Source organism: Oncorhynchus masou, unplaced genomic scaffold (assembly GCF_036934945.1).
Source record: "Oncorhynchus masou masou isolate Uvic2021 unplaced genomic scaffold, UVic_Omas_1.1 unplaced_scaffold_948, whole genome shotgun sequence".
Taxonomy (NCBI): Eukaryota; Metazoa; Chordata; class Actinopteri; order Salmoniformes; family Salmonidae; genus Oncorhynchus; species Oncorhynchus masou.
In genome coordinates, this window is record NW_027015975.1 from 155,226 (window position 1) to 181,279 (window position 26,054).

Below are 26,054 nucleotides of genomic sequence, written 5' to 3' on the forward strand. Positions count from 1 at the left end.
GGCCCTGGGGTATCCTTTTGGGTAGGGCCCTGGTGGATGGTAATGGAGCAGGGTTCTTCCAAATCCTCTCCTCATCCCCTTCAGCTTCACTGATTGGAAGAGACTTGACAGGTGAAATGAATATGGTGGCAGATCATCATTAAGGTGGCCTTCACCTGGGCACTTCTGTCAGATCAGTAGTGAAGGAGAAGACATCATTATTTAGAGATTTGACAAAGATCCTGTGTTGTTCACAGATTAGTCCTATTTAATTCCGGTGTTTGACAAAGATCCTGTCTTCTTCACAGATTAGTCCTAGTCTATTCTGGTGTTTGACACAGATCCTGTGTTGTTCACAGATTAGTCCTAGTCTATTCTGCTGTTTGACACAGATCCTGTGTTGTTCACAGATTAGTCGTCGTCTATTCTACTGTTTCTAACCTTCTATCTGTATGATCCTAGTGGGCACGTGATCATCACACCATGTGACCGTCTCCATTGAAAGAAAAGGTATTGATTTAATTATATTGCCCCCCCCTCCCCTCCCCTCCTCTCTTCTCCCGCGACATTTTGTCTCGTTCCTAAGCAGTTTCCACTTTCCAGGAATGCCGCAGTTGTCACGAAGAGGAAGAGGCTGTTATTGTTAACGGTTGGAACCGAACCGAACAGAACGGACGTGATTCAGATGAGGAACCGGGGCGATCCTCCGCAGCATAATATCCGTTAGATTGACGGAATAATAAGGAGTTAGATACAGAATGTAAAATGCGACCGTTATTACCGTGAGACAGGTACGTGACTGATGATTATTTTAACAGTTACCCGGGTAGACCTGGCAGAACGTATCGACTTCATGAACATTTCAGACCAAGCTGATAATCATTAGGCCGAGTTCAATTAGGAAGATTCAGAATGGGTTTATAATTTTGCCTAAACGTTGTCCTTGATTACATGAATGTGTCCATCACATTATTCTTTATTTTATGTTTCACCTTTATTTAACCAGGTAGGCTAGTTGAGAACACCTTTATTTAACCAGGTAGGCTAGTTGAGAACATCTTTATTTAACCAGGTAGGCTAGTTGAGAACACCTTTATTTAACCAGGTAGGCTAGTTGAGAACACTTTTATTTAACCAGGTAGGCCAGTTGAGAACACTTTTATTTAACCAGGTAGGCTAGTTGAGAACACCTTTATTTAACCAGGTAGGCCAGTTGAGAACACCTTTATTTAACCAGGTAGGCCAGTTGAGAACACCTTTATTTAACCAGGTAGGCCAGTTGAGAACAAGTTCTCATTTACATCTGCAACCTGGCCAAGATAAAGCAAAGCAGTTCGACACATACAACAACACATACAACAACACATAGTTACACATGGAATAAAACGAACATACAGTCAATAATACAGTAGAAAAAGACTATATGCAGTATGTGCAAATGAGGTAGGATAGGGGAGGTAAAGGCAAAAAAAAAAGGCCATGGTGGCGAAGTAACTACAATATAGCAAGTGAAACACTGGAATGGTAGGATGTGCAGAAGATGAATGTTTAAGTAATGGGATGTGTTGAGTCAGTGTGCGTCCGTCTGTGCCAGACCGAGTGAGAAGTAATATCTCAATGCCATAGATGTTATTCAAATTCAACGGGCATCAATAATATAAACCTTTGAAATATATGAGCTGTAGCTTTTGTCTCCGGTCACAGAACATTCGCGCAACGTTTGCGCGCAACGTTTGCGCTACAAAACACACCGGTGTCTGTCTGGTTGTTTGGAAAGGGCTTGCTGCATGTCGTTTTTCTTTGTCGTGTATTGTCCTGTAAGTCTATGGTTTTGTCAGGTTGTATGTTGATAGGCTATTATTCTGAAACGAAATGTCACCAGACATGTTATCCTGTCCCGCCTGCTGTATGGAGGCTGCTGCTCGCGCTGTCAGGGAACAGCAGAACTCATGTAGGCCCGATGAACAATATATTTAAATCTACCTGCTGCTAATGGTGCTGTTGGTGGTATGGAGTAGATCAGTCATGGTACTCTGTCCATCTACCTGCTGCTAATGGTGCTGTTGGTGGTATGGAGTAGATCAGTCATGGTACTCTGTCCATCTACCTGCTGCTAATAGTGGTATGGAGTAGATCAGTCATGACACTCTGTCCATCTACCTGCTGCTAATGGTGGTATGGAGTAGATCAATCATGGTACTCTGTCCATCTACCTGCTGCTAATGGTGGTATGGAGTAGATCAGTCATGGTACTCTGTCCATCTACCTGCTGCTAATAGTGGTATGGAGTAGATCAGTCATGACACTCTGTCCATCTACCTGCTGCTAATAGTGGTATGGAGTAGATCAGTCATGATAATCTGTCCATCTACCTGCTGCTACTGGTGGTATGGAGTAGATCAGTCATGGTACTCTGTCCATCTACCTGACACAGGTCTATTGTGGTGTTGTGGTGTTGACACTGGTTTGTCATGGTGTTGACACTGGTCTGTCATGGTGTTGACACTGGTCTGTCATGGTGTTGTGGTGTTGACACTGGTCTGTTGTGGTGTTGACACTGGTCTGTCGTGGTGTTGTGGTGTTGACACTGGTCTGTCATTGTGGTGTTGACACTGGTCTGTTGTGGTGTTGACACTGGTCTGTCATGGTGTTGTGGTGATGACACTGGTCTGTCGTGGTGTTGTGGTGTTGACACTGGTCTGTCATTGTGGTGTTGTGGTGTTGACACTGGTCTGTCATTGTGGTGTTGACACTGGTCTGTCATGGTGTTGACACTGGTCTGTCATGGTGTTGTGGTGATGACACTGGTCTGTCGTGGTGTTGTGGTGTTGACACTGGTCTGTCATTGTGGTGTTGACGCGGGTCTGTCATGGTGTTGACACTGGTCTGTCATGGTGTTGTGGTGTTGACACTGGTCTGTCATTGTGGTGTTGACACTGGTCTGTCATAGTGTTGTGGTGTTGACACTGGTCTGTCATGGTGTTGACACTGGTCTGTCATGGTGTTGACACTGGTCTGTCATGGTGTTGTGGTGATGACACTGGTCTGTCGTGGTGTTGTGGTGTTGACACTGGTCTGTCATTGTGGTGTTGTGGTGTTGACACTGGTCTGTCATGGTGGTGTTGACATTGGTCTGTTGTGGTGGTGTTGACACTGGTCTGTTGTGGTGTTGACACTGGTCTGTCATAGTGGTGTGGTGTTTACACTGGTCTGTCATTGTGGTGTTGACACTGGTCTGTCATTGTGGTGTTGACACTGGTCTGTCATTGTGGTGTTGACACTGGTCTGTCATTGTGGTGTTGACACTGGTCTGTCATTGTGGTGTTGACACTGGTCTGTCGTGGTGTTGTGGTGTTGACACTGGTCTGTCATTGTGGTGTTGACACTGGTCTGTCGTGGTGTTGTGGTGTTGACACTGGTCTGTCATTGTGGTGTTGACACAGGTCCGTTGTGATGTTGACACTGGTCTGTCGTGGTGTTGACACTGGTCTGTTGTGGTGTTTACACTGGTCTGTCATTGTGGTGTTGACACTGGTCCGTTGTGGTGATGACACTAGTCTGTCGTGGTGTTGTGGTGTTGACACTGGTCTGTCGTGGTGGTGTTGACACTGGTCTGTCATGGTGGTGTTGACACTGTTCTGTCATTGTGGTGTTGACACTGGTCTGTTGTGGTGTTGACACTGGTCTGTCGTGGTGTTGACACTGGTCTGTCGTGGTGTCGACACTGGTCTGTCGTGGTGTTGACACTGGTCTGTCGTGGTGTTGACACTGGTCTGTCGTGGTGTTGACACTGGTCTGTCGTGGTGTTGACACTGGTCTGTCATGGTGTTGTGTTGATACGGTGTTGTGTTGTCCTCTCTCCAGCCCAGAAACACTGTAAACTGTATATCTTTCAGCAGAAGCAGCTGGCTGGTTGAGGTTCAGGCATCTCTCATCAGGCTGTGTGTGGATGTCAGGGCTGACTCAGGCGATGGTTGCCAAGGGAATAGAGGGTATGAAGGTAGAGAGAGGAGAGCCACTACAGTAAACATGAGATGTGTGATAAGCACAAAGCTGCTGCTGTCCTCTGGGTCTGGGCTGGCTATAACCTACCTCAACCTTTACACATACAGTGGGGCAAAAAAGTATGTAGTCAGCCACCAATTGTGCAAGTTCTCCCACTTAAAAAGATGAGAGAGGCCTGTAATTTTCATCATAGGTACACTTCAACTATGACAGACAAAATGAGAAAAAAAATCTTGAAAATCATATTGTAGGATTTTTAATTAATTTATTTGCACATTATGGTGGAAAATTCGTATTTGGACAATAACAAAAGTGTATCTCAATACTTGTTATATACCCTTTGTTGGCAATGACAGAGGTCAAACGTTTTCTGTAAGTCTTCACAAGGTTTTCACACACTGTTGCTGGTATTTCGGCCCATTCCTCCATGCAGATCTCCTCTAGAGCAGTGATGTTTTGGGGCTGTTGCTGGGCAACACGGACTTTCAACTCCCTCCAAAGATTTTCTGTGGGGTTGAGATCTGGAGACTGTCTAGGCCACTCCAGGATCTTGAAATGCTTCCTACGAAGCCACTCCTTTGTTGCCCGGGCGGTGTGTTTAGGATCATTGTCATGCTGAAAGACCCAGCCACGTTTCATCTTCAATGCCCTTGCTGATGGAGGGAGGTTTTCACTTAAAATCTCACGATACATGGCCCCATTCATTCTTTCTTTACACGGATCAGTCGTCCTGGTCCCTTTGCAGAAAAACAGCCCCAAAGCATGATGTTTCCACCCCCATGCTTCACAGTAGGTATGGTGTTCTTTGGATGCAACTCAGCATTCTTTGTCCTCCAAACACGACGAGTTGAGTTTTTACCAAAGAGTTCTATTTTGGTTTCATCTGACCATATGACATTCTCCCAATCTTCTTCTGGATCATCCAAATGCTCTCTAGCAAACTTCAGACGGGCCTGGACATGTACTGGCTTAAGCAGGGGGACACGTCTGGCACTGCAGGATTTGAGTCCCTGGCGGCGTAGTGTGTTACTGATGGTAGGCTTTGTTATTTTGGTCCCAGCTCTCTGCAGGTCATTCACTAGGTCCCCCCGTGTGGTTCTGGGATTTTTGCTCACCGTTCTTGTGATCATTTTGACCCCACGGGGTGAGATCTTGCGTGGAGCCCCAGATCGAGGGAGATTATCAGTGGTCTTGTATGTCTTCCATTTCCTAATAATTGCTCACACAGTTGATTTCTTCAAACCAAGCTGCTTACCTATTGCAGATTCAGGCTTCCCAGCCTGGTGCAGGTCTACAATTTTGTTTCTGGTGTCCTTTGACAGCTCTTTGGTCTTGGCCATAGTGGAGTTTGGAGTGTGACTGTTTGAGGTTGTGGATAGGTGTCTTTTATACTGATAACAAGTTCAAACAGGTGCCATTAATACAGGTAACGAGTGGAGGACAGAGGAGCCTCTTAAAGAAGAAGTTACAGGTCTGTGAGAGCCAGAAATCTTGCTTGTTTGTAGGTGACCAAATACTTATTTTCCACCATAATTTGCAAATAAATTCATTAAAAATCCTACAATGTGATTTTCTGGAGAAAAAAAAATCTCATTTAGTCTGTCATAGTTGAAGTGTACCTATGATGAAAATATCAGGCCTCTCTCAACTTTTTAAGTGGGAGAACTTGCACAATTGGTGGCTGACTAAATATTTTTTTTGCCCCACTGTAAACCTGTTCCCTGGGTCTGGGCTGGCTATAACCTACCTCAACCTCCACACATAAACCTGTCCCCTGGGTCTGGGCTGGCTATAACCTACCTCAACCTCAACACATAAACCTGTCCCCTGGGTCTGGGCTGGCTATAACCTACCTCAACACATAAACCTGTCCCCTGGGTCTGGGCTGGCTATAACCTACCTCAACCTCCACACATAAACCTGTCGTCTGGGCTGGCTATAACCTACCTCAACCTCAACACATAAACCTGTCATCTGGGCTGGCTATAACCTACCTCAACCTCCACACATAACCCCCTCCCCTAGATTACCTCTGCCTCCACACATAATCCCCTCCCCTAGATTACCTCAACCTCCACACATAATCCCCTCCCCTAGATTACCTCAGCCTCCACACATAATCCCCTCCCCTAGATTACCTCTGCCTCCACACATAATCCCCTCCCCTAGATTACCTCAACCTCCACACATAATCCCCTCCCCTAGATTACCTCAGCCTCCACACATAATCCCCTCCCCTAGATTACCTCAGGCTCCACACATAATCCCCTCCCCTAGATTACCTCAGCCTCCACACATAATCCCCTCCCCTAGATTACCTCAACCTCCACACATAATCCCCTCCCCTAGATTACCTCAGTCTCCACACATAATCCCCTCCCCTAGATTACCTCAACCTCCCCTAGATTACCTCAACCTCCACACATAATCCCCTCCCCTAGATTACCTCAGTCTCCACACATAATCCCCTCCCCTAGATTACCTCAACCTCCCCTAGATTACCTCAACCTCCACACATAATCCCCTCCCCTAGATTACCTCAGCCTCCACACATAATCCCCTCCCCTAGATTACCTCAACCTCCACAGACCCTTAATAATTATCCCTAGAGAGACTCAGGACCCCACATGCTCCTGCTTATTGCCTCTGTGTAACCTGCTGTCCCCTGGGGTGGTTTGGCTCACCTTTGTCCCTTGGAGTGACTAATGAATAGGTTTATCTCTTCAGCAGTTACTGCTCCTCAGGGCAGGTTGTCGATATTCTACTGGGACGATATAAACCATTAACAGGAGGCTGTGGTTGTTTAAGACATCCCCTCAACACAGGTCCTCTATCACCCATTAAACCACCCCTCAACACAGTGCCTCTATCACCCATTAAACCATTAAGACATCCCTCAACACAGGTCCTCTATCACCCATTAAGCCACCCCCTCAACACAGGTCCTCTATCACCCATTAAACCATTAAGCCACCCCTCAACACAGGTCCTCTATCACCCATTAAGCCATCCCCTCAACACAGGTCCTCTATCACCCATTAAGCCATCCCCTCAACACAGGTCCTCTATCACCCATTAAGCCACCCCCTCAACACAGGTCCTCTATCACCCATTAAGCCACCCCCTCAACACAGGTCCTCTATCACCCATTAAGCCACCCCTCAACACATAAACCTGTCCCCTGGGTCTGGGCTGGCTATAACCTACCTCAACACATAAACCTGTCCCCTGGGTCTGGGCTGGCTATAACCTACCTCAACCTCAACACATAAACCTGTCCCCTGGGTCTGGGCTGGCTATAACCTACCTTAACCTCAACACATAAACCTGTCGTTTGGGCTGGCTATAACCTACCTCAACCTCAACACATAAACCTGTCCCCTGGGTCTGGGCTGGCTATAACCTACCTCAACCTCCACACATAAACCTGTCGTCTGGGCTGGCTATAACCTACCTCAACCTCAACACATAAACCTGTCATCTGGGCTGGCTATAACCTACCTCAACCTCCACACATAACCCCCTCCCCTAGATTACCTCTGCCTCCACACATAATCCCCTCCCCTAGATTACCTCTGCCTCCACACATAATCCCCTCCCCTAGATTACCTCAACCTCCACACATAATCCCCTCCCCTAGATTACCTCAGCCTCCACACATAATCCCCTCCCCTAGATTACCTCAGCCTCCACACATAATCCCCTCCCCTAGATTACCTCAACCTCCACACATAATCCCTCCCCTAGATTACCTCAACCTCCACACATAATCCCCTCCCCTAGATTACCTCAGCCTCCACACATAATCCCCTCCCCTAGATTACCTCAGCCTCCACACATAATCCCCTCCCCTAGATTACCTCAGCCTCCACACATAATCCCCTCCCCTAGATTACCTCAGCCTCCACACATAATCCCCTCCCCTAGATTACCTCAGCCTCCACACATAATCCCCTCCCCTAGATTACCTCAGCCTCCACACATAATCCCCTCCCCTAGATTACCTCAACCTCCACACATAATCCCCTCCCCTAGATTACCTCAGCCTCAACACATAATCCCCTCCCCTAGATTACCTCAGCCTCCACACATAATCCCCTCCCCTAGATTACCTCAGTCTCCACACATAATCCCCTCCCCTAGATTACCTCAACCTCCCCTAGATTACCTCAACCTCCACACATAATCCCCTCCCCTAGATTACCTCAGTCTCCACACATAATCCCCTCCCCTAGATTACCTCAACCTCCCCTAGATTACCTCAACCTCCACACATAATCCCCTCCCCTAGATTACCTCAGCCTCCACACATAATCCCCTCCCCTAGATTACCTCAACCTCCCCTAGATTACCTCAACCTCCACACATAATCCCCTCCCCTAGATTACCTCAGCCTCCACACATAATCCCCTCCCCTAGATTACCTCAACCTCCACAGACCCTTAATAATTATCCCTAGAGAGACTCAGGACCCCACATACTCCTGCTTATTGCCTCTGTGTAACCTGCTGTCCCCTGGGGTGGTTTGGCTCACCTTTGTCCCTTGGAGTGACTAATGAATAGGTTTATCTCTTCAGCAGTTACTGCTCCTCAGGGCAGGTTGTCGATATTCTACTGGGACGATATAAACCATTAACAGGAGGCTGTGGTTGTTTAAGACATCCCCTCAACACAGGTCCTCTATCACCCCCTCAACACAGGTCCTCTATCACCCATTAAGCCACCCCCTCAACACAGGTCCTCTATCACCCATTAAGCCACCCCCTCAACACAGTTCCTCTATCACCCATTAAGCCACCCCCTCAACACAGGTCCTCTATCACCCATTAAGCCACCCCCTCAACACAGGTCCTCTATCACCCATTAAGCCACCCCTCAACACAGGTCCTCTATCACCCCCTCAACACAGGTCCTCTATCACCCCCTCAACACAGGTCCTCTATCACCCATTAAACCATTAAGCCACCCCCTCAACACAGGTCCTCTATCACCCCCTCAACACAGGTCCTCTATCACCACCCCTCAACACAGGTCCTCTATCACCCATTAAGCCACCCCTCAACACAGGTCCTCTATCACCCATTAAGCCACCCCCTCAACACAGGTCCTCTATCACCCATTAAGCCACCCCCTCAACACAGGTCCTCTATCACCCATTAAGCCACCCCTCAACACAGTTCCTCTATCACCCATTAAGCCACCCCCTCAACACAGGTCCTCTATCACCCATTAAGCCACCCCCTCAACACAGTTCCTCTATCACCCATTAAGCCACCCCCTCAACACAGGTCCTCTATCACCCATTAAACCACCCCCTCAACACAGGTCCTCTATCACCCATTAAGCCATCCCCTCAACACAGTTCCTATATCACCCATTAAGCCACCCCTCAACACAGGTCCTCTATCACCCCCCCTCAACACAGGTCCTCTATCACCCATTAAGCCACCCCCTCAACACAGGTCCTCTATCACCCATTAAGCCACCCCCTCAACACAGGTCCTCTATCACCCATTAAGCCACCCCCTCAACACAGGTCCTCTATCACCCATTAAGCCACCCCTCAACACAGGTCCTCTATCACCCATTAAGCCATTAAGCCACCCCTCAACACAGGTCCTCTATCACCCATTAAGCCACCCCCTCAACACAGGTCCTCTATCACCCATTAAGCCATTAAGCCACCCCCTCAACACAGGTCCTCTATCACCCATTAAGCCACCCCCTCAACACACTTCCTCTATCACCCATTAAGACATCCCCTCAACACAGGCCCTCTATCACCCATTAACCCATTTAGCCACCCCCTCAACACAGGTCCTCTATCACCCATTAAGACATCCCCTCAACACAGGCCCTCTATCACCCATTAACCCATTTAGCCACCCCCTCAACACAGGTCCTCTATCACCCATTAAGCCACCCCCTCAACACAGGTCCTCTATCACCCATTAAGCCATTAAGCCACCCCCTCAACACAGGTCCTCTATCACCCATTAAGCCACCCCCTCAACACAGGTCCTCTATCACCCATTAAGCCACCCCCTCAACACAGGTCCTCTATCACCCATTAAGCCACCCCTCAACACAGGTCCTCTATCACCCATTAAGCCACCCCTCAACACAGTTCCTCTATCACCCATTAAGCCACCCCCTCAACACAGTTCCTTTATCACCCATTAAGCCACCCCCTCAACACAGGTCCTCTATCACCCATTAAGCCACCCCTCAACACAGATTCACTATCACCCATTAAGCCACCCCCTCAACACAGGTCCTCTATCACCCATTAAGCCACCCCCTCAACACAGGTCCTCTATCACCCATTAAGCCACCCCTCAACACAGGTCCTCTATCACCCATTAAGCCACCCCCTCAACACAGTTCCTCTATCACCCATTAAGCCACCCCTCAACACAGGTCCTCTATCACCCATTAAGCCACCCCCTCAACACAGGTCCTCTATCACCCATTAAGCCATTAAGCCACCCCCTCAACACAGGTCCTCTATCACCCATTAAGCCACCCCCTCAACACACTTCCTCTATCACCCATTAAGACATCCCCTCAACACAGGCCCTCTATCACCCATTAACCCATTTAGCCACCCCCTCAACACAGGTCCTCTATCACCCATTAAGACATCCCCTCAACACAGGCCCTCTATCACCCATTAACCCATTTAGCCACCCCCTCAACACAGGTCCTCTATCACCCATTAAGCCACCCCCTCAACACAGGTCCTCTATCACCCATTAAGCCATTAAGCCACCCCCTCAACACAGGTCCTCTATCACCCATTAAGCCACCCCCTCAACACAGGTCCTCTATCACCCATTAAGCCACCCCCTCAACACAGGTCCTCTATCACCCATTAAGCCACCCCTCAACACAGGTCCTCTATCACCCATTAAGCCACCCCTCAACACAGTTCCTCTATCACCCATTAAGCCACCCCCTCAACACAGTTCCTTTATCACCCATTAAGCCACCCCTCAACACAGGTCCTCTATCACCCATTAAGCCACCCCTCAACACAGATTCACTATCACCCATTAAGCCACCCCCTCAACACAGGTCCTCTATCACCCATTAAGCCACCCCCTCAACACAGGTCCTCTATCACCCATTAAGCCACCCCTCAACACAGGTCCTCTATCACCCATTAAGCCACCCCCTCAACACAGTTCCTCTATCACCCATTAAGCCACCCCCTCAACACAGGTCCTCTATCACCCATTAAGCCACCCCCTCAACACAGGTCCTCTATCACCCATTAAGCCATTAAGCCATCTCCTCAACACAGTTCCTTTATCACCCATTAAGCCACCCCCTCAACACAGGTCCTCTATCACCCATTAAGCCACCCCCTCAACACAGTTCCTTTATCACCCATTAAGCCACCCCCTCAACACAGTTCCTTTATCACCCATTAAGCCACCCCCTCAACACAGGTCCTCTATCACCCATTAAGCCACCCCCTCAACACAGGTCCTCTATCACCCATTAAGCCACCCCCTCAACACAGGTCCTCTATCACCCCCTCAACACAGGTCCTCTATCACCCATTAAGCCACCCCCTCAACACAGGTCCTCTATCACCCATTAAGCCACCCCCTCAACACAGGTCCTCTATCACCCATTAAGCCACCCCCTCAACACAGGTCCTCTATCACCCATTAAGCCACCCCCTCAACACAGGTCCTCTATCACCCATTAAGCCACCCCCTCAACACAGGTCCTCTATCACCCATTAAGCCACCCCCTCAACACAGGTCCTCTATCACCCATTAAGCCACCCCCTCAACACAGGTCCTCTATCACCCATTAAGCCACCCCTCAACACAGGTCCTCTATCACCCATTAAGCCACCCTCAACACAGGTCCTCTATCACCCATTAAGCCACCCCCTCAACACAGGTCCTCTATCACCCATTAAGCCACCCCCTCAACACAGGTCCTCTATCACCCATTAAGCCACCCCCTCAACACAGGTCCTCTATCACCCATTAAGCCACCCCTCAACACAGGTCCTCTATCACCCATTAAGCCACCCCCTCAACACAGGTCCTCTATCACCCATTAAGCCACCCCCTCAACACAGGTCCTCTATCACCCATTAAGCCACCCCTCAACACAGGTCCTCTATCACCCATTAAGCCACCCCCTCAACACAGGTCCTCTATCACCCATTAAGCCATTAAGCCACCCCCTCAACACAGGCCCTCTATCACCCATTAAGCCACCCCCTCAACACAGGGCCTCTATCACCCATTAAGCCACCCCCTCAACACAGTTCCTCTATCACCCCCTCAACACAGGTCCTCTATCACCCATTAAGCCACCCCTCAACACAGGTCCTCTATCACCCATTAAGCCACCCCTCAACGCAGGTCCTCTATCACCCATTAAGCCACCCCCTCAACACAGGTCCTCTATCACCCATTAAGCCACCCCTCAACACAGGTCCTCTATCACCCATTAAGCCACCCCCTCAACACAGGTCCTCTATCACCCATTAAGCCATTAAGCCACCCCCTCAACACAGGCCCTCTATCACCCATTAAGCCACCCCCTCAACACAGGGCCTCTATCACCCATTAAGCCACCCCCTCAACACAGGTCCTCTATCACCCATTAAGCCACCCCTCAACACAGGTCCTCTATCACCCATTAAGCCACCCCTCAACGCAGGTCCTCTATCACCCATTAAGCCACCCCTCAACACAGGTCCTCTATCACCCATTAAGCCACCCCCTCAACACAGGGCCTCTATCACCCATTAAGCCACCCCTCAACACAGGTCCTCTATCACCCATTAAGCCACCCCTCAACACAGGTCCTCTATCACCCATTAAGCCACCCCTCAACGCAGGTCCTCTATCACCCATTAAGCCTCCCCCTCAACACAGGTCCTCTATCACCCCCTCAACACAGGTCCTCTATCACCCATTAAGCCACCCCCTCAACACAGGTCCTCTATCACCCATTAAGCCACCCCCTCAACACAGGTCCTCTATCACCCATTAAGCCACCCCCTCAACACAGGTCCTCTATCACCCCTTCAACACAGGTCCTCTATCACCCATTAAGCCACCCCCTCAACACAGGTCCTCTATCACCCCCTCAACACAGGTCCTCTATCACCCCCTCAACACAGGTCCTCTATCACCCCCTCAACACAGGTCCTCTATCACCCATTAAGCCACCCCTTCAACACAGGTCCTCTATCACCCCTTCAACACAGGTCCTCTATCACCCCCTCAACACAGGTCCTCTATCCCCCTCAACACAGGTCCTCTATCACCCCCTCAACACAGGTCCTCTATCACCCATTAAGCCACCCCCTCAACACAGGTCCTCTATCACCCATTAAGCCACCCCCTCAACACAGGTCCTCTATCACCCATTAAGCCACCCCCTCAACACAGGTCCTCTATCACCCCCTCAACACAGGTCCTCTATCACCCATTAAGCCACCCCTCAACACAGGTCCTCTATCACCCCTTCAACACAGGTCCTCTATCACCCCTCAACACAGGTCCTCTATCACCCTCAACACAGGTCCTCTATCACCCCTCAACACAGGTCCTCTATCACCCATTAAGCCACCCCCTCAACACAGTTCCTCTATCACCCATTAAGCCACCCCCTCAACACAGTTCCTCTATCACCCATTAAGCCACCCCCTCAACACAGGTCCTCTATCACCCATTAAGCCACCCCCTCAACACAGGTCCTCTATCACCCATTAAGCCACCCCCTCAACACAGGTCCTCTATCACCCATTAAGCCACCCCCTCAACACAGGTCCTCTATCACCCATTAAGCCACCCCCTCAACACAGGTCCTCTATCACCCATTAAGCCACCCCCTCAACACAGGTCCTCTATCACCCATTAAGCCACCCCCTCAACACAGGTCCTCTATCACCCATTAAGCCACCCCCTCAACACAGGTCCTCTATCACCCATTAAGCCACCCCCTCAACACAGGTCCTCTATCACCCATTAAGCCACCCCCTCAACACAGGTCCTCTATCACCCATTAAGCCACCCTCAACACAGGTCCTCTATCACCCCCTCAACACAGTTCCTTTATCACCCATTAAGCCACCCCCTCAACACAGGTCCTCTATCACCCATTAAGCCACCCCTCAACACAGTTCCTCTATCACCCATTAAGCCACCCCCTCAACACAGGTCCTCTATCACCCCCTCAACACAGGTCCTCTATCACCCATTAAGCCACCCTCAACACAGGTCCTCTATCACCCATTAAGCCACCCCCTCAACACAGGTCCTCTATCACCCCTTCAACACAGGTCCTCTATCACCCCCTCAACACAGGTCCTCTATCACCCATTAAGCCACCCCCTCAACACAGTTCCTCTATCACCCATTAAGCCACCCCCTCAACACAGGTCCTCTATCACCCATTAAGCCATTAAGCCACCCCCTCAACACAGTTCCTCTATCACCCATTAAGCCACCCCCTCAACACAGGTCCTCTATCACCCATTAAGCCACCCCCTCAACACAGTTCCTCTATCACCCATTAAGCCACCCCCTCAACACAGGGCCTCTATCACCCATTAAGCCACCCCCTCAACACAGTTCCTCTATCACCCCCTCAACACAGGTCCTCTATCACCCATTAAGCCACCCCTCAACACAGGTCCTCTATCACCCATTAAGCCACCCCTCAACGCAGGTCCTCTATCACCCATTAAGCCACCCCCTCAACACAGTTCCTCTATCACCCATTAAGCCACCCCCTCAACACAGTTCCTCTATCACCCATTAAGCCACCCCCTCAACACAGGTCCTCTATCACCCATTAAGCCACCCCCTCAACACAGTTCCTCTATCACCCATTAAGCCACCCCCTCAACACAGGTCCTCTATCACCCATTAAGCCACCCCCTCAACACAGTTCCTCTATCACCCATTAAGCCATCCCCTCAACACAGGTCCTCTATCACCCATTAAGCCACCCCTCAACACAGGTCCTCTATCTCACCCATTAAGCCACCCCCTCAACACAGGTCCTCTATCACCCATTAAGCCACCCCTCAACACAGTTCCTCTATCACCCATTAAGCCACCCCCTCAACACAGGTCCTCTATCACCCATTAAGCCAACCCCTCAACACCGGTACTCTATCACCCATTAAGCCACCCCTCAACACAGGTCCTCTATCACCCCTCAACACAGGTCCTCTATCACCCCCTCAACACAGGTCCTCTATCACCCATTAAACCATTAAGCCACCCCCTCAACACAGGTCCTCTATCACCCCCTCAACACAGGTCCTCTATCACCCCCTCAACACAGGTCCTCTATCACCCATTAAGCCACCCCTCAACACAGGTCCTCTATCACCCATTAAGCCACCCCCTCAACACAGGTCCTCTATCACCCATTAAGCCACCCCCTCAACACAGGTCCTCTATCACCCATTAAGCCACCCCTCAACACAGTTCCTCTATCACCCATTAAGCCACCCCCTCAACACAGGTCCTCTATCACCCATTAAGCCACCCCCTCAACACAGTTCCTCTATCACCCATTAAGCCACCCCCTCAACACAGGTCCTCTATCACCCATTAAACCACCCCCTCAACACAGGTCCTCTATCACCCATTAAGCCATCCCCTCAACACAGTTCCTATATCACCCATTAAGCCACCCCCTCAACACAGGTCCTCTATCACCCCCTCAACACAGGTCCTCTATCACCCATTAAGCCACCCCCTCAACACAGGTCCTCTATCACCCATTAAGCCACCCCCTCAACACAGGTCCTCTATCACCCATTAAGCCACCCCCTCAACACAGGTCCTCTATCACCCATTAAGCCACCCCTCAACACAGGTCCTCTATCACCCATTAAGCCATTAAGCCACCCCCTCAACACAGGTCCTCTATCACCCATTAAGCCACCCCCTCAACACAGGTCCTCTATCACCCATTAAGCCATTAAGCCACCCCCTCAACACAGGTCCTCTATCACCCATTAAGCCACCCCCTCAACACACTTCCTCTATCACCCATTAAGACATCCCCTCAACACAGGCCCTCTATCACCCATTAACCCATTTAGCCACCCCCTCAACACAGGTCCTCTATCACCCATTAAGACATCCCCTCAACACAGGCCCTCTATCACCCATTAACCCATTTAGCCACCCCCTCAACACAGGTCCTCTATCACCCATTAAGCCACCCCCTCAACACAGGTCCTCTATCACCCATTAAGCCATTAAGCCACCCCCTCAACACAGGTCCTCTATCACCCATTAAGCCACCCCCTCAACACAGGTCCTCTATCACCCATTAAGCCACCCCCTCAACACAGGTCCTCTATCACCCATTAAGCCACCCCTCAACACAGGTCCTCTATCACCCATTAAGCCACCCCTCAACACAGTTCCTCTATCACCCATTAAGCCACCCCCTCAACACAGTTCCTTTATCACCCATTAAGCCACCCCCTCAACACAGGTCCTCTATCACCCATTAAGCCACCCCTCAACACAGATTCACTATCACCCATTAAGCCACCCCCTCAACACAGGTCCTCTATCACCCATTAAGCCACCCCCTCAACACAGGTCCTCTATCACCCATTAAGCCACCCCTCAACACAGGTCCTCTATCACCCATTAAGCCACCCCCTCAACACAGTTCCTCTATCACCCATTAAGCCACCCCCTCAACACAGGTCCTCTATCACCCATTAAGCCACCCCCTCAACACAGGTCCTCTATCACCCATTAAGCCATTAAGCCACCCCCTCAACACAGGTCCTCTATCACCCATTAAGCCACCCCTCAACACACTTCCTCTATCACCCATTAAGACATCCCCTCAACACAGGCCCTCTATCACCCATTAACCCATTTAGCCACCCCTCAACACAGGTCCTCTATCACCCATTAAGACATCCCCTCAACACAGGACCTCTATCACCCATTAACCCATTTAGCCACCCCCTCAACACAGGTCCTCTATCACCCATTAAGCCACCCCCTCAACACAGGTCCTCTATCACCCATTAACCCATTAAGCCACCCCTCAACACAGGTCCTCTATCACCCATTAAGCCACCCCCTCAACACAGGTCCTCTATCACCCATTAAGCCACCCCCTCAACACAGGTCCTCTATCACCCATTAAGCCACCCCTCAACACAGGTCCTCTATCACCCATTAAGCCACCCCTCAACACAGTTCCTCTATCACCCATTAAGCCACCCCCTCAACACAGTTCCTTTATCACCCATTAAGCCACCCCTCAACACAGGTCCTCTATCACCCATTAAGCCACCCCTCAACACAGATTCACTATCACCCATTAAGCCACCCCCTCAACACAGGTCCTCTATCACCCATTAAGCCACCCCCTCAACACAGGTCCTCTATCACCCATTAAGCCACCCCTCAACACAGGTCCTCTATCACCCATTAAGCCACCCCCTCAACACAGTTCCTCTATCACCCATTAAGCCACCCCCTCAACACAGGTCCTCTATCACCCATTAAGCCACCCCCTCAACACAGGTCCTCTATCACCCATTAAGCCATTAAGCCATCTCCTCAACACAGTTCCTTTATCACCCATTAAGCCACCCCCTCAACACAGGTCCTCTATCACCCATTAAGCCACCCCCTCAACACAGTTCCTTTATCACCCATTAAGCCACCCCCTCAACACAGTTCCTTTATCACCCATTAAGCCACCCCCTCAACACAGGTCCTCTATCACCCATTAAGCCACCCCCTCAACACAGGTCCTCTATCACCCATTAAGCCACCCTCAACACAGGTCCTCTATCACCCCCTCAACACAGGTCCTCTATCACCCATTAAGCCACCCCCTCAACACAGGTCCTCTATCACCCATTAAGCCACCCCCTCAACACAGGTCCTCTATCACCCATTAAGCCACCCCCTCAACACAGGTCCTCTATCACCCATTAAGCCACCCCCTCAACACAGGTCCTCTATCACCCATTAAGCCACCCCCTCAACACAGGTCCTCTATCACCCATTAAGCCACCCCCTCAACACAGGTCCTCTATCACCCATTAAGCCACCCCTCAACACAGGTCCTCTATCACCCATTAAGCCACCCCTCAACACAGGTCCTCTATCACCCATTAAGCCACCCCCTCAACACAGGTCCTCTATCACCCATTAAGCCACCCCCTCAACACAGGTCCTCTATCACCCATTAAGCCACCCCCTCAACACAGGTCCTCTATCACCCATTAAGCCACCCCCTCAACACAGGTCCTCTATCACCCATTAAGCCACCCCTCAACACAGGTCCTCTATCACCCCCTCAACACAGTGCCTCTATCACCCATTAAGCCACCCCCTCAACACAGGTCCTCTATCACCCATTAAGCCACCCCCTCAACACAGGTCCTCTATCACCCATTAAGCCACCCCTCAACACAGGTCCTCTATCACCCATTAAGCCACCCCCTCAACACAGGTCCTCTATCACCCATTAACCCATTAAGCCACCCCTCAACACAGGTCCTCTATCACCCATTAAGCCACCCCTCAACACAGGGCCTCTATCACCCATTAAGCCACCCCCTCAACACAGTTCCTCTATCACCCCCTCAACACAGGTCCTCTATCACCCATTAAGCCACCCCTCAACACAGGTCCTCTATCACCCATTAAGCCACCCCTCAACACAGGTCCTCTATCACCCATTAAGCCACCCCCTCAACACAGGTCCTCTATCACCCATTAAGCCACCCCTCAACACAGGTCCTCTATCACCCATTAAGCCACCCCCTCAACACAGGTCCTCTATCACCCATTAACCCATTAAGCCACCCCCTCAACACAGGCCCTCTATCACCCATTAAGCCACCCCCTCAACACAGGGCCTCTATCACCCATTAAGCCACCCCCTCAACACAGGTCCTCTATCACCCATTAAGCCACCCCTCAACACAGGTCCTCTATCACCCATTAAGCCACCCCTCAACGCAGGTCCTCTATCACCCATTAAGCCACCCCTCAACACAGGTCCTCTATCACCCATTAAGCCACCCCTCAACACAGGTCCTCTATCACCCATTAAGCCACCCCCTCAACACAGGTCCTCTATCACCCATTAAGCCACCCCCTCAACACAGGTCCTCTATCACCCATTAAGCCACCCCTCAACGCAGGTCCTCTATCACCCATTAAGCCTCCCCTCAACACAGGTCCTCTATCACCCCCTCAACACAGGTCCTCTATCACCCATTAAGCCACCCCTCAACACAGGTCCTCTATCACCCATTAAGCCACCCCCTCAACACAGGTCCTCTATCACCCATTAAGCCACCCCCTCAACACAGGTCCTCTATCACCCCTTCAACACAGGTCCTCTATCACCCATTAAGCCACCCCCTCAACACAGGTCCTCTATCACCCCTCAACACAGGTCCTCTATCACCCCCTCAACACAGGTCCTCTATCACCCCCTCAACACAGGTCCTCTATCACCCATTAAGCCACCCCTTCAACACAGGTCCTCTATCACCCCTTCAACACAGGTCCTCTATCACCCCCTCAACACAGGTCCTCTATCACCCCCTCAACACAGGTCCTCTATCACCCCCTCAACACAGGTCCTCTATCACCCATTAAGCCACCCCCTCAACACAGGTCCTCTATCACCCATTAAGCCACCCCCTCAACACAGGTCCTCTATCACCCATTAAGCCACCCCCTCAACACAGGTCCTCTATCACCCCCTCAACACAGGTCCTCTATCACCCATTAAGCCACCCCCTCAACACAGGTCCTCTATCACCCCTTCAACACAGGTCCTCTATCACCCCCTCAACACAGGTCCTCTATCACCCCCTCAACACAGGTCCTCTATCACCCCCTCAACACAGGTCCTCTATCACCCATTAAGCCACCCCCTCAACACAGTTCCTCTATCACCCATTAAGCCACCCCCTCAACACAGTTCCTCTATCACCCATTAAGCCACCCCCTCAACACAGGTCCTCTATCACCCATTAAGCCACCCCCTCAACACAGGTCCTCTATCACCCATTAAGCCACCCCTCAACACAGGTCCTCTATCACCCATTAAGCCACCCCCTCAACACAGGTCCTCTATCACCCATTAAGCCACCCCCTCAACACAGGTCCTCTATCACCCATTAAGCCACCCCCTCAACACAGGTCCTCTATCACCCATTAAGCCACCCCCTCAACACAGGTCCTCTATCACCCATTAAGCCACCCCCTCAACACAGGTCCTCTATCACCCATTAAGCCACCCCCTCAACACAGGTCCTCTATCACCCATTAAGCCACCCCCTCAACACAGGTCCTCTATCACCCATTAAGCCACCCCCTCAACACAGGTCCTCTATCACCCATTAAGCCACCCCTCAACACAGGTCCTCTATCACCCCCTCAACACAGTTCCTTTATCACCCATTAAGCCACCCCCTCAACACAGGTCCTCTATCACCCATTAAGCCACCCCCTCAACACAGTTCCTCTATCACCCATTAAGCCACCCCCTCAACACAGGTCCTCTATCACCCCCTCAACACAGGTCCTCTATCACCCATTAAGCCACCCCCTCAACACAGGTCCTCTATCACCCATTAAGCCACCCCCTCAACACAGGTCCTCTATCACCCCTTCAAAACAGGTCCTCTATCACCCCCTCAACACAGGTCCTCTATCACCCATTAAGCCACCCCCTCAACACAGTTCCTCTATCACCCATTAAGCCACCCCCTCAACACAGGTCCTCTATCACCCATTAAGCCATTAAGCCACCCCTCAACACAGTTCCTCTATCACCCATTAAGCCACCCCTCAACACAGGTCCTCTATCACCCATTAAGCCACCCCCTCAACACAGTTCCTCTATCACCCATTAAGCCACCCCCTCAACACAGGGCCTCTATCACCCATTAAGCCACCCCCTCAACACAGTTCCTCTATCACCCCCTCAACACAGGTCCTCTATCACCCATTAAGCCACCCCTCAACACAGGTCCTCTATCACCCATTAAGCCACCCCTCAACGCAGGTCCTCTATCACCCATTAAGCCACCCCCTCAACACAGTTCCTCTATCACCCATTAAGCCACCCCCTCAACACAGTTCCTCTATCACCCATTAAGCCACCCCCTCAACACAGGTCCTCTATCACCCATTAAGCCACCCCCTCAACACAGGTCCTCTATCACCCATTAAGCCACCCCTCAACACAGGTCCTCTATCACCCATTAAGCCACCCCTCAACACAGTTCCTCTATCACCCATTAAGCCATCCCCTCAACACAGGTCCTCTATCACCCATTAAGCCACCCCCTCAACACAGGTCCTCTATCACCCATTAAGCCACCCCCTCAACACAGGTCCTCTATCACCCATTAAGCCACCCCCTCAACACAGGTCCTCTATCACCCATTAAGCCACCCCTCAACACAGGTCCTCTATCACCCCCTCAACACAGGTTCCTCCTTCAGGGACTATATTCCTCCTCACCATTATGAAATATAAGGAGCTGGCCTTGCTGATTCAGTTTCCTCTGGGTACAAACACATGTTGATCTTTCCAAGGAGAGACACACACACACACTCACACACACACACACACACACACACACACACACACACACACACACACACACACACACACACACACACACACACACACACACACACACACACACACACACACACACACACACACACACACACACACACCAAGCATCTCACAGTCATGCTCAGATCAGTTCAGGACTGATCTCTCCAGGTTAGAATAGGACTGATCTCTCCTCAGGACTGATCTCTCCTCAGGTTAGAATAGGACTGATCTCTCCTCAGGACTGATCTCTCCTCTGGTTAGAATAGTACTGATCTCTCCTCAGGACTGATCTCTCCTCAGGTTAGAATAGGACTGATCTCTCCTCAGGTTAGAATAGAACTGATCTCTCATCTGGTTAGAATAGGACTGATCTCTCCCCAGGACTGATCTCTCCTCAGGTTAGAATAGGACTGATCTCTCCTCAGGATAGAATAGAACTGATCTCTCCTCAGGTTAGAATAGGACTGGTCTCTCCTCAGGACTGATCTCTCCTCAGAACTGATCTCTCCTCAGGTTAGAATAGAACTGATCTCTCATCTGGTTAGAATAAGACTGATCTCTCCCCAGGACTGATCTCTCCTCAGGTTAGAATAGGACTGATCTCTCATCTGGTTAGAATAGGACTGATCTCTCCTCAGGACTGATCTCTCCTCAGGTTAGAATAGGACTGATCTCTCCCCAGGACTGATCTCTCCTCAGGTTAGAATAGGACTGATCTCTTCTCAGGTTAGAATAGAACTGATCTCTCCTCAGGTTAGAATAGGACTGATCTCTCCTCAGGTTAGAATAGAACTGATCTCTCATCTGGTTAGAATAGGACTGATCTCTCCCCAGGACTGATCTCTCCTCAGGTTAGAATAGGACTGATCTCTCCCCAGGACTGATCTCTCCTCAGGTTAGAATAGAACTGATCTCTCCTCAGGACTGATCTCTCCTCAGGTTAAAATAGGACTGATCTCTCCTCAGGTTAGAATAGAACTGATCTCTCCTCAGGTTAGAATAGGACTGATCTCTCCTCAGGTTAGAATAGAACTGATCTCTCATCTGGTTAGAATAGGACTGATCTCTCCCCAGGACTGATCTCTCCTCTGGTTAGAATAGGACTGATCTCTCCTCAGGTTAGAATAGGACTGATCTCTCCCCAGGACTGATCTCTCCTCAGGTTAGAATAGGACTGATCTCTCCCCAGGACTGATCTCTCCTCTGGTTAGAATAGGACTGAGCTCTCCTCAGGTTAGAATAGGACTGATCTCTCCCCAGGACTGATCTCTCCTCAGGTTAGAATAGGACTGATCTCTCCCCAGGACTGATCTCTCATCAGGTTAGAATAGGACTGATCTCTCCTCAGGTTAGAATAGGACTGATCTCTCCTCAGGTTAGAATAGGACTGGTCTCTCCTCAGGACTGATCTCTCCTCAGAACTGATCTCTCCTCGGGTTAGAATAGGACTGATATCTCCTCAGGGCTGATCTCTCCTCAGGTTAGAATAGGAATGATCTCTCCTCAGAACTGATCTCTCCTCGGGTTAGAATAGGACGGATCTCTCCTCAGGTTAGAATAGGACTGATCTCTCCTCAGGTTAGGATAGGACTGATCTCTCCTCAGGTTAGAATAGGACTGATCTCTCCTCAAGACTGATCTCTCCTCAGGTTAGAATAGGACTGATCTCTCCTCTGGACTGATCTCTCCTCAGGTTAGAATAGGACTGATCTCTCCTCAGGACTGATCTCTCCTTAGGTTAGAATAGGACTGATCTCTCCTCAGGACTGATCTCTCCTCAGGTTAGAATAGGACTGATCTCTCCTCAGGTTAGAATAGAACTGATCTCTCCTCAGGTTAGAATAGGACTGATCTCTCCCCAGGACTGATCTCTCCTCTTGTTAGAATAGGACTGATCTCTCCTCAGGTTAGAATAGGATTTATCTCTCTTCACAGCTGATCTCTCCTCAGGACTGATCTTTTCTCTGGTTAAAATAGGACTGATCTCTCCTCAGGACTGATCTCTCATCAGGTTAGAATAGGACTGATCTCTCCTCAGGTTAGAATAGGACAGGTCTCTCCTCAGGACTGATCTCTCTTCGGGTTAGAATAGGACTGATATCTCCTCAGGACTGATCTCTCCTCAGGTTAGAATAGGAATGATCTCTCCTCAGAACTGATCTCTCCTCAGGTTAGAATAGGACGGATCTCTCCTCAGGTTAGAATAGGACTGATCTCTCCTCAGGTTAGAATAGGACTGATCTCTCCTCAGGTTAGAATAGGACTGATCTCTCCTCAGGACTGATCTCTCTTCAGGTTAGAATAGGACTGATCTCTCCTCTGGACTGATCTCTCCTCAGGTTAGAATAGGACTGATCTCTCCTCAGGACTGATCTCTCCTCAGGTTAGAATAGGACTGATCTCTCCTCAGGATTGATCTCTCCTCAGGTTAGAATAGGACTGATCTCTCCTCAGGTTAGAATAGGACTGATCTCTCCTCAGGATTGATCTCTCCTCAGGTTAGAATAGGACTGATATCTCCTCAGGACTGATCTCTCCTCAGGTTAGAATAGGACTGATCTCTCCTCAGGACGGATCTCTCCTCAGGTTAGAATAGGACTGATCTCTCCTCTGGACTGATCTCTCCTCAGGTTAGAATAGGACTGATCTCTCCTCAGGACTGATCTCTCCTCAGGTTAGAATAGGACTGATCTCTCCTCAGGTCTGATCTCTCCTCAGGTTAGAATAGGACTGATCTCTCCTCAGGTTAGAATAGGACTGATCTCTCCTCAGGTCTGATCTCTCCTCAGGTTAGAATAGGACTGATCTCTCCTCAGGACTGATCTCTCCTCGGGTTAGAATAGGACTGATCTCTCCTCAGGTTAGAATAGGACTGATCTCTCCTCAGGATTGATCTCTCCTCAGGTTGAATAGGACTGATCTCTCCTCAGGTTAGAATAGGACTGATCTCTCCTCAGGTTAGGATAGGACTGATCTCTCCTCAGGTTAGAATAGGACTGATCTCTCCTCAGGTTAGAATAGGACTGATCTCTCCTAAGGTCTGATCTCTCCTCAGGTTAGAATAGGACTGATCTCTCGTCGGGTTAGAGTAGGACTGATCTCTCCTCAGGATTGATCTCTCCTCGGGTTTGAATAGGACTGATCTCTCCTCAGGACTGATCTCTCCTCAGGACGGATCTCTCCTCAGAACTGATCTCTCCTCGGGTTAGAATAGGACTGATCTCTCCTCAGGTTGAATAGGACTGATCTCTCCTCAGGTTAGAATAGGACTGATCTCTCCTCAGGTTAGGATAGGACTGATCTCTCCTCAGGTTAGAATAGGACTGATCTCTCCTCAGGACTGGTCTCTCCTCAGGTTAGAATAGGACTGATCTCTCCTCAGGTTAGAATAGGACTGATCTCTCCTCAGGTTAGAATAGGACTGATCTCTCCTCAGGTCTGATCTCTCCTCAGGTTAGAATAGGACTGATCTCTCCTCACGACTGATCTCTCCTCGGGTTAGAATAGGACTGATCTCTCCTCAGCATTGATCTCTCCTCGGGTTTGAATAGGACTGATATCTCCTCAGGACTGATCTCTCCTCAGGACGGATCTCTCCTCAGAACTGATCTCTCCTCAGGTTAGAATAGGACTGATCTCTCCTCAGGTCTGATCTCTCGTCGGGTTAGAGTAGGACTGATGTCTCCTCAGGATTGATCTCTCCTCGGGTTTGAATAGGACTGATCTCTCCTCAGGATTGATCTCTCCTCGGGTTTGAATAGGACTGATCTCTCCTCAGGACTGATCTCTCCTCAGGACGGATCTCTCCTCAGAACTGATCTCTCCTCGGGTTAGAATAGGACTGATCTCTCCTCAGATTGAATAGGACTGATCTCTCCTCAGGTTAGAATAGGACTGATCTCTCCTCAGGTTAGGATAGGACTGATCTCTCCTCAGGTTAGAATAGGACTGATCTCTCCTCAGGTTAGAATAGGACTGATCTCTCCTCAGGTTAGAATAGGACTGATCTCTCCTCAGATTAGAATAGGACTGATCTCTCCTCAGGACTGATCTCTCCTCAGCACTGATCTCTCCCCAGGACTGATGTCTCCTCAGGTTAGAATAGGACTGATCTCTCCTCAGCACTGATCTCTCCCTCAGGACTGATGTCTCCTCAGGTTAGAATATGACTGATCTCTCCTCAGGTTAGAATATGACTGATCTCTCCTCAGGTTAGAATAGGACTGATCTCTCCTCGGGTTAGAATAGGACTGATCTCTCATCAGGACTGAACTCTCCTCAGGTTTGAATAGGACTGATCTCTCCTCAGCACTGATCTCTCCCCAGGACTGATGTCTCCTCAGGTTAGAATAGGACTGATCTCTCCTCAGGTTAGAATATGACTGATCTCTCCTCAGGTTAGAATAGGACTGATCTCTCCTCGGG

At 49.9% G+C, this 26,054-nt stretch overlaps 1 protein-coding gene across 1 annotated transcript in view; it reads left to right on the forward strand.

Moving 5' to 3' along the window:
* The first annotated feature begins 580 nt into the window (after positions 1-580).
* The window catches only part of LOC135538369 (probable G-protein coupled receptor 19), a 49,806-nt gene continuing 24,332 nt past the window's right edge, over positions 581-26,054 (forward strand). Inside the window, exon 1 of the mRNA XM_064964281.1 lies at positions 581-770. The gene's annotated coding sequence lies outside the window, so the exon portion shown is untranslated. The remainder of the gene's footprint in view (positions 771-26,054) is intronic.